Here is a 16,741-nt window from a genome sequence, read left to right on the forward strand (position 1 = left end):
AATCTAATGTTTTGCTTTCGTTGTAAAGCCTTTTTGAAATCGGACAGTGTGGTTAGATTAACGAGAGTCTTATCTTTAAAATGGTGTAAAATAGTCATATTTTTGAAAAATTTAAGTAATATCATATCTAAGGTATTTGAATAACGTGCCACAGGATTCAACTGGCTGTTGAGTAGGTGGGACGCTTGCCCATAGAGGTTAACAATTGTACTTTTAAACTCCTTCTCTTTCCAACTGTCATCAAGTTCTTCTCTACAATCATCATTTTGCTCATCAGCCACCCTGACAGCTGACATTTTAGTAAAGTCATTCTACAATTGGCACAGAGGGCAAACCACACGCACGCTGACAGACTGAGCGAGAGACATGGAGAAAGAGATACCCTGGTGTGAGTTTACACAACAAGTGGTGAAAGACTCTCACACTGCATTCCTGTTCTGGCTGTGGAGTTCAGACAGACAGACAGACAGACAGACAGACAGACAGACAGACAGACAGACAGACAGACAGACAGACAGACAGACAGACAGACAGACAGACAGACAGACAGACAGACAGACAGACAGACAGACAGACAGACAGACAGACAGACAGACAGACAGACAGACAGACAGACAGACAGACAGACAGACAGACAGAGTGCACATGGAGCATGGAGAGAGAGAGAGAAAGAGAGAGAGAGAGAGACTGAAAACAGAGAGAGAGAGAGAGAGAGGGAGAGAGAAAACAGAGAGAGAGAGAAAGAGAGAGAGAAAGAGAGAGACCGAAAACAGAGAGAGAAAACAGAGAGAGAGAGACAGACAGAGCGAGAGACAGAGCACATGGTTTTATGAATTCAAAGAATGTTCTGGATCGGTTCTCTCTCAGGACTGAATGACAGCAGTCAAAGAAATAATGTCTGCAATCAGAGGCCTTACACACAGAGAGCGAGAGAGCGAGAGAGCGAGAGAGAGAGCGAGAGAGCGAGAGAGCGAGAGAGCGAGAGAGCGAGAGAGAGAGAGAGAGAGAGAGAGAGAGAGAGAGAGAGAGAGAGAGAGAGAGAAACACAGCCAACCAGACTCCAATCAAATTACACATGCGGTCCCGAAGGCTGCAGTAATATGCAATCGAAGCAGAACTGTCCTCCCATCAACAGTCCAAACTCCAACACAGCAAAGCTCATCTTCAGAAGATTCTAACTCATATTGGCCTTGATTGAAATCTTATTGAATTAAATAATTATATATTTTAATGAAAATATTTCTCAGGCATCCTTATGCATTTATACTCAGTCAAAATATCTGAATGTGTTGCAACTTAGCGAGTCAGTGGAGATACACCTTCAAGGGTCAGAGCCGACAGAACGGCATTGAAAAAAAAAACTAATATATTAGAGTGGCTTGATAGGTGAGAAAAAATGGACAGAAATTATGCATCAGGCTTTTTCTATCCGCTGCACTCACAAACAATCCCTGTTGCATGGTGGGAAGTAGCGAGACTGAACTACACATAAATAACAAGGTTGTCTGATAAATGGGAGCTGACAAACGGCCGAGCAGCGCTAACGCATCGCGTTGATAACTTTTCCCGAAAGCAGCAATCTGGGATTTTAACAAGTTCACCTCATCTGCATGTGCCATGCATCAACGAGCCACGGAGAGCACACAAACGTAAACAAGGGCCGTGTCCAAATCTCTGCTATTTGCAAGTCAGATGCAAGACAAGGTATTACACACAGACACACACACACACACACACACACACACACACACACACACACACACACACACACACACACACACACACACACACACACACACACACACACACACACACACACACACACACACACACACACACACACACACATGCTTCCCCCCTCACACTCACACTTCCATTTGAAAGTCTGATGCCTGGCTTCTTTGCCTGGCCTGGCGCAGTATTAAATAGTTGGTTAGACAGAGCTGCCCTGTCATTTGCCCAAGATGGAAAATGGTCTGTAGCACATTCATCTGCCTGTGATGTCTCCCTACCTGACAGCTGATCTCTACAGCCCGGATATGTCTCCCCACTGCTGTAATACACAACCATAATGGATTACACAGAGAGTACTGTCAGACAGCTGTCCTAAAGCAACATGTCTAATACCACCCATAATGGATTACACAGAGAGTACTGTCAGACAGCTGTCCTAAAGCAACATGTCTAATACCACCATAATGGATTACACAGAGAGTACTGTCAGACAGCTGTCCTAAAGCAACATGTCTAATACCACCATAATGGATTACACAGAGAGTACTGTCAGACAGCTGTCCTAAAGCAACATGTCTAATACCACCATAATGGATTACACAGAGAGTACTGTCAGACAGCTGTCCTAAAGCAACATGTCTAATACCACCATAATGGATTACACAGAGAGTACTGTCAGACAGCTGTCCTAAAGCAACAGGTCTAATACCACCATAATGGATTACACAGAGAGTACTGTCAGACAGCTGTCCTAAAGCAACATGTCTAATACCACCATAATGGATTACACAGAGAGTACTGTCAGACAGCTGTCCTAAAGCAACATGTCTAATACCACCATAATGGATTACACAGAGAGTACTGTCAGACAGCTGTCCTAAAGCAACATGTCTAATACCACCCATAATGGATTACACAGAGAGTACTGTCAGACAGCTGTCCTAAAGCAACATGTCTAATACCACCATAATGGATTACACAGAGAGTACTGTCAGACAGCTGTCCTAAAGCAACATGTCTAATACCACCATAATGGATTACACAGAGAGTACTGTCAGACAGCTGTCCTAAAGCAACATGTCTAATACCACCATAATGGATTACACAGAGAGTACTGTCAGACAGCTGTCCTAAAGCAACATGTCTAATACCACCATAATGGATTACACAGAGAGTACTGTCAGACAGCTGTCCTAAAGCAACATGTCTAATACCACCATAATGGATTACACAGAGAGTACTGTCAGACAGCTGTCCTAAAGCAACATGTCTAATACCACCATAATGGATTACACAGAGAGTACTGTCAGACAGCTGTCCTAAAGCAACATGTCTAATACCACCATAATGGATTACACAGAGAGTACTGTCAGACAGCTGTCCTAAAGCAACATGTCTAATACCACCATAATGGATTACACAGAGAGTACTGTCAGACAGCTGTCCTAAAGCAACATGTCTAATACCACCATAATGGATTACACAGAGAGTACTGTCAGACAGCTGTCCTAAAGCAACATGTCTAATACCACCCATAATGGATTACACAGAGAGTACTGTCAGACAGCTGTCCTAAAGCAACATGTCTAATACCACCATAATGGATTACACAGAGAGTACTGTCAGACAGCTGTCCTAAAGCAACATGTCTAATACCACCCATAATGGATTACACAGAGAGTACTGTCAGACAGCTGTCCTAAAGCAACATGTTTAATACCACCCATAATGGATTACACAGAGAGTACTGTCAGACAGCTGTCCTAAAGCAACATGTCTAATACCACCCATAATGGATTACACAGAGAGTACTGTCAGACAGCTGTCCTAAAGCAACATGTCTAATACTGAGATGAGCTTAGAAGCTACAAGGACACTCTTGATTCCCGTGTGTATGAAGCGTCTTAAATCAGGAGTGCTGATCTAGGATCAGGTCCCCCTGTAATCCTGTTCAGTACGTGTTAAACTAATGAAAGCTAATGCATGAATTCGTTATTTTACTAATCCATCATGTGACTTTGTGTTAATATTTAGAGAACACAGCAGAACGAATTAGTTCACTGTGACATTTTGACACAGAGATTCACACTGAGCTTTAGATAAATCAAATTCATTCATTCATTCATTCATTCTCTATGAATGCATTTGATTTCAGTAGGAACTGTGGCACGTGCACACACACACACACACACACACACACACACACACACACACACACACACACACACACACACACACACACACACACACACACACACACACACACACACACACACACACACACACACTTCTGAGTTTTGAGACCCATGTAGAGAGTGACTATCAGTTAATATTTATTATAAATGGTTTGTATTTCCATCTCAAAGTGGTTTATCCTGAGACTAGTTCGTACAGCACGACTATATTATCTTATCTATACATTTTAATTTGATTTATTGGTTTTTAATACATAGCTATAATGTAGATAGCTAGAAAGTATTCACACCCCTTGTAGTTAATTAGACCGGATTAAACTATTATTAAACTATAAACATTGCTGATTGATGTGCTGTTGTGTTGTTTTTCTGCAGTTTTTTATGGTAGGGTAGACAGATGTGTTTTCTTTCTACTAAATGTATTGGTAAGACATTTTATTTCACAAACTTAAAAGTACTTTTCTTATGAGAGTGGGCTGCACGCAGATCATTTGATTGACAGTTCTGGTTGCCTAGTGATGGGTGTTAGTCCCGCTTCAAGAAGAAGCATTGCTTTACAGACAAGTTCAAATGCCCGTTCAGTGGTGCTTCGAACCTAGAACAGGTTTTGTGGCGGGTTTCGTGGCGGCATTTAAAAAGCCATAGTGTAATCTTTCAGACAAAAAAAAACATGCTGTAGCCAAGGAGCTTTCAAGTCACCACGTCCCACATGTCTGAAAGGGGTTTTACAGTGCCTTCAGAAAGTATTCACACCCCTTGACTTATTCCACATTTTGTTGTTACATCCTGAAATTAAATATATTTTTTCTACACACAATACCCTATAATGACAAAGTGAAAACATGTTATTAGAAAATTTAGCAAATTCATTGAAAATGTGAAATACAGAAATATCTAATTTACATAGGTATTCACACCCCTGAGTCAATACATATTAGAATCACTTTTGGCAGTGATTACAGCTGGGAGTCTTTCTGTGTATGTCTAAAAGCTTTACACACCTGGATTGTAGAATATTCACATATTATTATTTTTGAAATGTTCATGCTCTGTCAAGTTGGTTGATGATAATTGCTAGATAATTGCATTTTCATGTCTTGCCATAGATTTTCAAGACAATGTAATTCAAAACTGTAACTAGACCACTCAGGAACATTCAATGTCGTCTTGGTAAGCAACTCCAGTGTATATTTGGCCTTGTGTTTTAGGTTACTGTCCCGCTGAAAGGTGAATTTGTCTCCCAGTGTCTGTTGGAAAGTAGACAACCAGGTTTTCCTCTAGGATTAGCCCTAATTAGTTTATTTTTATCCTTAAAAAGACTCCCTAGTCCTTGTCAATGACAAGCATACCCTTAACATGATGCAGCCACCACGAAATATGAAAATATGAAGAGTGGTACACGGTGATGTGTTGTATTTGCTCCAAAACATAACGCTTTGTATTCAGGACAGTTAATTTCTTTGCCACATTTTTTGCAGTTTTACTTTAGTGCCTTATTGCAAACAGGATGCATGTTCTTTTACATTTGTATTCTTTACAGGCTTCCGTCTTTTCACTCTGTCATTTAGATTAGTATTGTGGAGAAATTATAATGTTGGTGAGCCATCCTCAGTTTTCTCCTATCATAGCCATTAAACTCTGTAACTGTTTTAAAGTCACCATTGGGCTCATGGTGAAATCCCTGAGCGGTTTCCTTCCTCTCTGGCAACTGAGTTAGGAAGGTTGCCTGTATCTTTGTATTGACTGTGTGTATTGATACAACATCCAAAGTGTAATTAATAACTTCATGCTCAAAGGGATATTCAATGTCTGATTTTTTTATTTTTACCCTTCTACCAATATGTGCGCTTCTTTGCAAGGCATTGCAAAACCTCCCTGGTCTTTACAGTTGAACCTGTGTTTGAAATTGATTACTCGACTGAGGGACCTTACAGATAATTGTATGTGCGGAGTACAGAGATGAGGGAGTCCTTCAAAAATCATGTTAAACACTATTATTTCACAGAGTGAGGCTTGCCATAACAAATGAGTTGATTACTTATTGACTCAAGACATTTCACCTTTTTATTTTTAATTAATATGTAAACATAATTCATAACATAACACTGTGAGATTATGCGCTATTGTGTGTAGGCCAGTGACACAAAATCTCCATTTAATCAATTTTAAATTCAGGCTGTAAAACAACAAAATGTGGAAAAAGGCAAGGGGTGTGAATACTTGTTGAAGGCACTGTAGTTAACTAGGCCGGGATTCAAATCAGTTGCACTTTCAACAAGTACACAGCACTTAACCTGTCTGGGCTAGGGGGCAGTATTTCCACGGACGGATAAAAAACATACCCGATTTAAACTGGTTACTACTCTTGCCCAGAAACGAGAATATGCATATTATTAGTAGATTTAGATAGAAAACACTCTGAAGTTTCTAAAACTGTTTGAATGGTGTCTGTTAGTATAACAGAACTCATATGGCATGCAAAAACCTGAGACAATTCCAAGCAACTGTCTGAGAATTTGTAGTTCTTCTTTTGATTCTCTATCAAAACTACAGTGTCTGTGTGGTTACGTTGCACTTTCTAAGGCTTCCATTGGCTCTCTAAAGCCTTCAGAAAGCGGATTGAGGTGTCTTCTGTCTCTGGGCAGAGTATAGTAGCTCAGTTTCTCAGTGGTCTGCCTGGTGACAAAGAGATTGGATATGCGCGTTCCCGCGAGCACGCTGTTTTTTCTTTTCCTCTTTGAATGAATACACTATTTTCCGGTTGGAATATTATCGCTATTTTATGAGAAAAATACCATAAAAATGTATTTTAAACAGCGTTTGACATGCTTCTAAGTATGGTAATGGAACATTTTGAATTTTTTTGTCTCGAAATGCGCTCGCGAAATGCGCTACCCTTTGGATAGTGACCTGAACACACGAACAAAACGGAGGTATTTGGACATAACTATGGATTATTTGGAACCAAAACAACATTTCTTGTGGAAGTAGCCATCCTGGGAGTGCATTCTGACGAAGATCAGCAAAGGTAATACAATATTTCTAATACTAATTCTGAGTTTAGTGTGCTCCGAACTTGGCGGGTGTCAAAATAGCTAGCCGTGATGGCTGAGCTATGTACTCAGAATATTGAAAAATGTGCTTTCGCCGAAAAGCTATTTTAAAATCTGACATAGCGATTGCATAAAGGAGTTCTGTATCTATAATTCTTAAAATAATTGTTATGTATTTTGTCAACGTTTATGATGAGTAATTTAGTAAATTCACCGGAAGTTGGGAATGCATGTTCTGAACATCACACGCCAATGTAAAAAGCTGTTTTTGGATATAAATATGAACTTGATTGAACAAAACATACATATATTGTATAACATAATGTCCTAGGAGTGTCATCTGATGAAGATCATCAAAGGTTAGTGCTTCATGTAGCTGTGTTGTGGGTTTTTGTGACATATATGCTTGCTTGGAAAATGGCTGTGTGATTATGTTGGTCTATGTACTCTCCTAACATAATCTAATGTTTTGCTTTTGCTGTTATTAAGCCTTTTTGAAATTGGACAATGTGGTTAGATTAACGAGAGTCTTATCTTTAAAATGATGTAAAATAGTCGTATGTTTGAAAAATTGAAATTATTGCATTTTTGAGGTTTTGTATTTCGCGCCACGCTGTTTCACTGGCTGTTGAATAGAGTGGGTTGGTCACGTCCCACCTAGCCCATAGAGGTTAACATAGGCAATTTCTAATTGAACCTACATCTGCAGAGTTAACCGTGAACGTGATCGCTGTGAACGTTTGTGATATTGCCCTTGAAAAGCTGCATTGTTGGTTGTGCAATGCACTTGTTAGTAACACAAATATCTCAGCCCTAGTTAGTTTGTAGGTTTGGTATTAGGTAAGTCATAGAGTATACATTACATTAAACTAATTATAATAGTACTGAACAAAACATCAAAAGCAAAAATGTTTATGTATATAAATATTGAATACCCCTGCCATGGTAGACAGGTTGACATGTATTCCTATCTATGTGTTGTGTTACTGTGCAGGGAGTTGTTCAGGAGGGGCCAATTTGGTCCACAGGCAGTCCCAGAAGGCTGGCTGCAGAGCCGGGTCCTGGGGCCAGTCCAGGTAGGTCCTGGCCAGCCTGGCCAGGCGGTGGTGGGCAGACAGCTGCCTAGTGGGGTATGTCCTCCAGGAAGACCAGGATAAGGATGTCTGTGTGTTCCACCAGCAGATGACAGGTGGCCAGTTGCAGCTCCAAGGAGCACCAGTTACTGCGCAGGTAGTGACGACTCACCAGACACAGAGTGTGGTGGCTGCCGTAGAGGCTGTCTGTGCTGTTGTCCACGATTTCCTTCCCCAGCTGGAAGTCCCTACTGTGCAGACAGAGACACAGGAAGGGAGGCTCCCTCTGCAGAAGGCCCGGCAGCAGCTGCTCCAGCACCCAGCGCTCGTCTCTACCACTGTATGACATAAAGGCATCATAGTGGTAGCGCCCTCTGGGGTTGGGCCTCTGCACCGCCTCTTCTAGCCAACTATGGGCAATGTGGCAGAAGGCCAGCAGGTAGTCCCCAGCCAGCTGATGGAGCAGCACCACCAGTATGAAGAGGAGCAGATCCAGGGAGGTGCAGGTGAACAGGACAAAACGCACATCCAGGGAACAGTGGGCCTCCGAGTACCTGCGGAAGTTCTGGATACCATTTTCATTTTTGCATCTCCAGCTCTCCCTCAAGCCAAAATATGACCTGGACATGTTGTTGTCTCCTGGCCCAGTTGTCCAGCCAGGCATTATCACAGCTGCAGTGCAGGTGAGGACCAAAGAACTCCATAAACCTCAGGATGGTGAGGGGCTCTGGAAGGCTGTCCAACATGCTGAATTCCACTATAGCATGACATTTAATCACACTTAGGGACTTCAGGCCTCTGCTCAGCTCCTTCTCCAGAGTGAGGATCCTACATTCAATAAGGTTCACGCTCTCCAGTCTGGTCAGATTGTGGAACATGATGCCCAGAGCTGGCTGAACGATGAGGTCCACTTTCATCAGCGTCAGACACCTTAGCTGCACAAGCCTGTTCAGGTCACTCATGTCCACAAACTCTGGTGAGAAAACCAACTGGAACTCAAACTGGAACTCAAACTCCTGCAGGGAGGTGAAGTACTTTGCAGCAAAGTGAGACCCACACAGGAGATATCCTGTCATAGTCATGAGGTAGACAACTGACTGGAAGAATGGTCTCCAGCAGTCTTGGAAAATCACATTAGATGGGGTGGTGAGCTGAACGGCAAAGTCTTGTTTTGGGGTGCTGTCGATGGTGATGTTGAGAGTACTCCAGGAGCTGATATTCATGTGAGTCAGTCCTTGAGGGAAGACACCAAATATATGGGTCAGATTTCGAACTTGTCTGTGACTCACCAGGAGGAGGAGGAAAGTCTAAATATATGTCATTTAGGGAGGTGAGGTGGATGAATGCAGATGTTTATGACTGGGTTATTTTTCAGCGTTAGGGTTTCCAAGCTGTGTAGGGCAAAGAAACTGTTCTCTGTAATCTGAGAAATCCTGTTATCACCTAGGTATAAGAACCTCAGTTTACCATGTCCCTTAAATAGATTTTATTGCATTTTAAATCCAGCCATTTCAGATTTATCAAACAGAACTGCTCTGAGGTGATGTTTGTGATGTGAAAGTAACGCAAGGCAAGTGCTCCAAATGCTCCATTTTCTAACCGGCGAGCGTCAAGAAATGAAAAACTCACCTCTTGAAGACAATCGAAATAAGGAAGTTCAAAAACAGCTCTGTTGGTGTCAGAGCAGTTCTGATGTCTCAAAATGACTCTCTTCTGATGTAAAGTGCAGGTTCGTCAATGACTGTGACATATTGACTATCCTGCATATCAAATCAGACAGTTGCTTTGTACAGCTGTAGACTGAGTGGTAGGTTGGTTAACAAATGTCCAATGAGATTGATGATTTATATTCAGAATGCTCCTCTGTCCAATGGGATGAGGCGTTGTTGGGATTAGATGTCCAATGGAATAAAGAACCGCCGTTGTTCCACTGCAGTGTCTGTTAGCTATGTTGTATTTGTGTGCATCTTCTCTTCATCTGTCTACTATATATGGCTTTTGCATCTCTTCCTGGTCTTTTTTTATTAACTGTAAGATACTTTGAGAGAGACTGCAGGTCACAGATAAGATTATTTTTTAACTCACCTCTTTCTCACCTCCTCCATGTGTGAGGTAGTGGTTAGCATGGCCTATATATCTGACATACACAGTTATCAGATGTCGTCTGGAAGCAGGTCACACACACACACACACACACACACACACACACACACACACACACACACACACACACACACACACACACACACACACACACACACACACACACACACACACACACACACACACACACACACCACTCTCTACATGTTTGTATTCTAACTGCTGTATACAAAAAACTATACAAAACATATGGTTTGTGTAGTTTTCATACAATAGTTATGTCACTGTTACTACTAAGAGTAAGTTCATGTAGGAGAACACAGACTGATGAACTCTAAGTATCTATGTCTGGCATTGATTACACATCTGGGGCTGGCCTTGTGTGGGGTGATACACGCACACACGCGGCCACACACACACACACGGCTGGCCTCACATCTGACACACACACACACACACACACACACACACACACACACACACACACACACACACACACACACACACACACACACACACACACACACACACTTCTGCACTTTAACACCCATGTAGGGAGTGGCCAGCATCCCCTTAATAATGTAATGTAATCTACTCTAATTGGGCCCTCTGTGGAGCTGCACTAGAACTGTGTAATGGCCTGAATTAGACATGGCATGTGACACACACACACACACACACACACGGCTGGTCTACCATTGGCTGATCTGACACACACCACATACACACACAGGGTGATACTTGGTCTAATCTGATGGGAGTCATGAGGTGGAACAACAGGTCATTATTAAAACCAACACAGCACTACTTACCTTCTGGAACCAACAGACTACAGATGTTTAGCAGGCTAGTGGTTTTAGCTTTAGCTACAATCTCTCTTCCAATGTTATTATTGTCATTTTTAAAGATCTACAGGTTCCTTTCAAAAAAGTTCATCTTATTTGTCCTTGTTCTCATTCCCCAGGGGAGAGGAAAAATTATCAGACTGCCAACTAAAGCATGCCAACTATAGCAGACTGCCAACTATAGTTTAGTTAAAATCTCAATGGCTGCCATGATGGCATCGAACTTCAAATGACAATAGTCACTATGGAAGTCGTAATGCTAACATAAATAAAAACTGTTATTGTGATGCTTTGAAACTAACCACCAAAAGCATTTGTTGAGGTTTCTTCTGTGTGTCCTTTTATGCAGACAATGAAATGACTGATTTAACCTCCCTGGGCAAGGCTGGACGCTTGCGTCCCACCTAGTCAACAGCCAGTGGAATCGTGTGGCGCGAAATACAAATACCTCATAAATGCTATAACTTCAATTTCTCAAACATATGACTATTTTACACCATTTTAAAGACAAGACTTCAAAAAGGCTTTACAGCGAAAGCAAAACATTAGATTATGTCAGGAGAGTACCCTGCCCAAAAAAAATCACACAGCCATTTTCAAAGCATGCATATATGTCACAAAAACCAAAACCACAGCTAAATGCAGCACTAACCTTTGATGATCTTCATCAGATGACACTCCTAGGACATTTTGTTATACAATACATGCATGTTTTGTTCAATAAAGTTCATATTTATATCAAAAAACTGCTTTTTACATTAGCATGTGATGTTCAGAACTAGCATACCCACCGCAAACTTCCGGTGAATTTACTAAATTACTCACGATAAACGTTTAAAAAATACATAACAATTATTTTAAGAATTATAGATACAAAACTCCTTTATGCAATCGCGGTGTCAGATTTTAAAATAGCTTTTCGGCGAAAGCACATTTTGCAATATTCTGAGTAGATAGCCCGCCCATCACGGCTAGCTAATTTGACACCCACCAAGTTTGGCGCTCACCAAACTCAGATTTACTATAAGAAAAATTGGATTACCTTTGCTGTTCTTCGTCAGAATGCACTCCCAGGACTTCTACTTCAACAACAAATGTTGGTTTGGTTCGAAATAATCCATAGTTATATTGAAATAGCTCCGTTTTGTTCATGCGTTCAGGTAACTATCCGAAAGGTGACGCGCGGGCGCATTTCGTGACAACAAAATTCAAAATATTCCATTACCGTACTTCGAAGCATGTCAAACGCTGTTTAAAATACATTTTTATGCGATTTTTCTCGTAAAATAGCGATAATATTCCAACCGGGCGACATTGTATTCATTCAAAGACTGAAAGAAAAAAATTGAGAATTCACATGAACGCGCATCTCCAGTGTCACTGTCCCCAGACAGGCCAGTAAGAAACAGAGCTGCTGTACTTAGCCCAGAGACTGCAGAGCTCTCAATCCACTTTCTGGCGCCTTCTGAGAGCCAATGGAAGCCTTAGAAAATGTCACGTTACAGCAGAGATGCTGTATTTTTGATAAAGATAATCTAGAAGGACAACAAATTGTCAGACAGGGCACTTCCTGCATGGAATCTTCTCAGGTTTTGGCCTGCCATATGAGTTCTGTTATACTCACAGACACCCACAGCCAGGAAATCAGAATATCGTCTCAATATGAAAAATAAAGGCTGTGAGAGAAAGAGAGAAGGGAAGAAGAGGGGTGAAACACTTGGCCTTCAAGATTTCAGTGTCTGTGTTAATCATTCCATCCACCCTCCGCTGGTCCACAATTAAGGTGGCACGTGACATTCCTCTGAGTGTGTGTTCATGCGGCATGTATGTGTGTCTGTGTGCATTCTCAATTCTCTCTCTCTTGGGTTTTATTGGCGGGGCTGGGAGTGTGGGCTGGCTCAGGGATACATCAACAGAGAGGTGCTGAACACTGTCTCATCATCATTATTATTACTATTCATCTTCACAAGAGCCTTTCAGATGTTGCCAGACACACACACACACACACACACACACACACACACACACACACACACACACACACACACACACACACACACACACACACACACACACACACACACACACACACACACACACACACACACACACACAGCAATACACACACACACAGCAGCATCAAAGTGCCTGTATTCTGGCTAGGGCCCAACACCAGATGTTGAGGGTTTGGTAATAAAATGAGAATTTCCCTTTAGGCTCTATATGGAGAATATAGGATGCATACAAGGGGTGTATTATATCCTTATACAATGCATTACTTTTTACCAGAGCCCAAAGGGAACTTGTCAAAAGTAGTCCACTATGTAGGGAATAGGGTGCCTTTGGGACGCAAACTATATCTGTGTCTGTGCAGCAGCTTTGTCCATGCAAATCAAGCAACCCACCAAACAACCAATCAATAAATCAATCAAAATGTCTGCCCTAATCTAGAATTTCTGTAGCTTCCCAGGGGTAGCTTAGTCACTCTGACAGTGCATTATCCCAAAGCTATTATTGTCTACAGCACTCCAAAGAGCAAAGTCTTTCTTTCTAGCTTAGTCAATAGTATTATTTAACCTCTGACCCCTTCTGTCCTCAGACTGTTGTTTTCCCTAACAGGATTTTAGAATGTTATCCTGGTTTCTTATACAACCTTCATTGCTCCCTTTCTGTAATGTAACTATGTTTGAGCTGTGTTTGTGTGTTGAGCTGTGTGTTTTGAGCTGTGTGTGTTGAGCTGTGTGTTTTGAGCTGTGTGTTGTCTGTTTTGAGCTGTGTGTTTTGAGCTGTGTGTTTTGAGCTGTGTGTTTTGAGCTGCGTGTTTTGAGCTGCGTGTTTTGAGCTGCGTGTTTTGAGCTGCGTGTTTTGAGCTGCGTGTTTTGAGCTGTGTGTTGTGTGTGTTTTGAGCTGCGTGTTTTGAGCTGTGTGTGTTTTGAGCTGCGTGTTTTGAGCTGCGTGCGTTGAGCTGCGTGCGTTGAGCTGCGTGCGTTGAGCTGCGTGCGTTGAGCTGTGTGTTGTCTGTTTTGAGCTGTGTGTTTTGAGCTGCGTGCGTTGAGCTGCGTGCGTTGAGCTGCGTGCGTTGAGCTGCGTGTGTAGAGCTGTGTGTGTTGAGCTGCGTGTGTTGAGCTGCGTGTGTTGAGTTGCGTGTGTTGAGCTGCGTGTGTTGAGCTGCGTGTGTTGAGCTGCGTGTGTTGAGCTGCGTGTGTTGAGCTGCGTGTGTTGAGCTGTGTGTGTTGAGCTGTGTGTTGTGTGTTTTGAGCTGTGTGTTGTGTGTTTTGAGCTGTGTGTTTTGTGTCTTGTGTATGTGTAGCTGAGGTGGTGAGAGTGAGCTAGGCTTTAGCTCAGTGGGCTAGCACAGTCATGAGTCATGCAGATGACTGGTAATACATGTCATTCACATGGGGTATAAAGATGTTGTGTGTTTGTCAGAGAAAGGTGACCCCCGACCCCCACAATGTAGAGAGTATTTCTGTAACAACTTCGGCGTAGGTGTATTTCTGTAACAACTTCGGCGTAGGTGTATTTCTGTAACAACTTCGGCGTAGGTGTATTTCTGTAACATCGGCGTAGGTGTATTTCTGTAACAACTTCGGCGTAGGTGTATTTCTGTAACAACTTCGGCGTAGGTGTATTTCTGTAACAACTTCGGCGTAGGTGTATTTCTGTAACAACTTCGGCGTAGGTGTATTTCTGTAACAACGTCGGCGTAGGTGTATTTCTGTAACAACTTCGGCGTAGGTGTATTTCTGTAACAACTTCGGCGTAGGTGTATTTCTGTAACATCGGCGTAGGTGTATTTCTGTAACAACTTCGGCGTAGGTGTATTTCTGTAACAACTTCGGCGTTGGTGTATTTCTGTAACAATGTCGGCGTAGGTGTATTTCTGTAACATCGTCGGCGTAGGTGTATTTCTGTAACATCGGCGTAGGTGTATTTCTGTAACAACGACGGCGTAGGTGTATTTCTGTAACAACTTCGGCGTAGGTGTATTTCTGTAACAACTTCGGCGTAGATGTATTTCTGTAACAACGACGGCGTAGATGTATTTCTGAAACAACGACGGCGTAGGTGTATTTCTGTAACAACGACGGCGTAGATGTATTTCTGTAACATCGGGGCCAAGATGTATTTCTGTAACAACGACGGCGTAGATGTATTTCTGTAACATCGGGGCCAAGATGTATTTCTGTAACAACGACGGCGTAGATGTATTTCTGTAACAACGACGGCGTAGATGTATTTCCGTAACAACGACGGCGTAGATGTATTTCTGTAACAACGACGGCGTAGGTGTATTTCTGTAACAACGTCGGCGTAGATGTGTTTCTGTAACAACGACGGCGTAGATGTATTTCTGTAACATCGGGGCCAAGATGTATTTCTGTAACAACGACGGCGTAGGTGTATTTCTGAAACAACGACGGCGTAGGTGTATTTCTGAAACAACGACGGCGTAGATGTATTTCTGTAACAACAACGGCGTAGGTGTATTTCTGTAACAACGACGGCGTAGGTGTATTTCTGTAACAACGTCGGCGTAGGTGTATTTCTGTAACATCGGCGTAGGTGTATTTCTGTAACAACTTCGGCGTTGGTGTATTTCTGTAACAACGTCGGCGTAGGTGTATTTCTGAAACAACAACGGCGTAGGTGTATTTCTGTAACAACGTCGGCGTAGGTGTATTTCTGTAACATCGGCGTAGGTGTATTTCTGTAACAACGACGGCGTAGGTGTATTTCTGTAACAACTTCGGTGTAGGTGTATTTCTGTAACATCGGCGTACGTGTATTTCTGTAACATCGGCGTAGGTGTATTTCTGTAACAACTTCGGCGTTGGTGTATTTCTGTAACAACGTCGGCGTAGGTGTATTTCTGTAACAACTTCGGCGTAGGTGTATTTCTGTAACATCGGCGTAGGTGTATTTCTGTAACAACGACGGCGTAGGTGTATTTCTGTAACAACTTCGGTGTAGGTGTATTTCTGTAACATCGGCGTAGGTGTATTTCTGTAACATCGGCGTAGGTGTATTTCTGTAACATCGGCGTTGGTGTATTTGTGTAACATCGGCGTTGGTGTATTTCTGTAACAACGGCGTTGGTGTATTTCTGTAACAACGTCGGCATAGATGTATTTCTGTAACAAAGACGGCGTAGGTGTATTTCTGTAACAACGACGGCGTAGGTGTATTTCTGTAACAACGTCGGCGTAGATGTATTTCTGTAACAACGACGGCGTAGATGTATTTCTGTAACAACGACGGCGTAGGTGTATTTCTGTAACAACGACGGCGTAGATGTATTTCTGTAACATCGGGGCCAAGATGTATTTCTGTAACAACGACGGCGTAGATGTATTTCTGTAACATCGACGGCGTAGGTGTATTTCTGTAACAACGACGGCGTAGATGTATTTCTGTGTGACTACGAGGGAAGAGTGTGTCAACTTGAGAGAGGGAGGTAGGGACCGAGGGATATAACTTTCTGTGAGAATGAGGGAACACACACACAGGTAATGAGGGTAACATTTGAAGCCCCTCAAAAAGGCACAGCCTGTCTGACGGGAATCAGAAAAACACACACACACACACACGCACACACACACACACACACACACACACACACACACACACACACACACACACACACACACACACACACACACACACACACACACACACACACACACACACACACACACACACACACACACACACACACACACACACACACACACACA

The 16,741-nt window shown here is 42.4% G+C and overlaps 1 protein-coding gene and 1 pseudogene across 6 annotated transcripts in view; both read right to left on the reverse strand.

Moving 5' to 3' along the window:
• LOC106587725 (cell migration-inducing and hyaluronan-binding protein) overlaps nucleotides 1-16,741 on the reverse strand; it is a 168,034-nt gene that overhangs the window by 114,069 nt on the left and 37,224 nt on the right. The gene's annotated exons all lie outside the window — the stretch shown is intronic.
• Nucleotides 7,602-10,205, reverse strand: LOC106587776 (toll-like receptor 13; annotated as a pseudogene).

This window comes from Salmo salar, chromosome ssa26, assembly GCF_905237065.1.
Source record: "Salmo salar chromosome ssa26, Ssal_v3.1, whole genome shotgun sequence".
Taxonomy (NCBI): domain Eukaryota; kingdom Metazoa; phylum Chordata; class Actinopteri; order Salmoniformes; family Salmonidae; genus Salmo; species Salmo salar.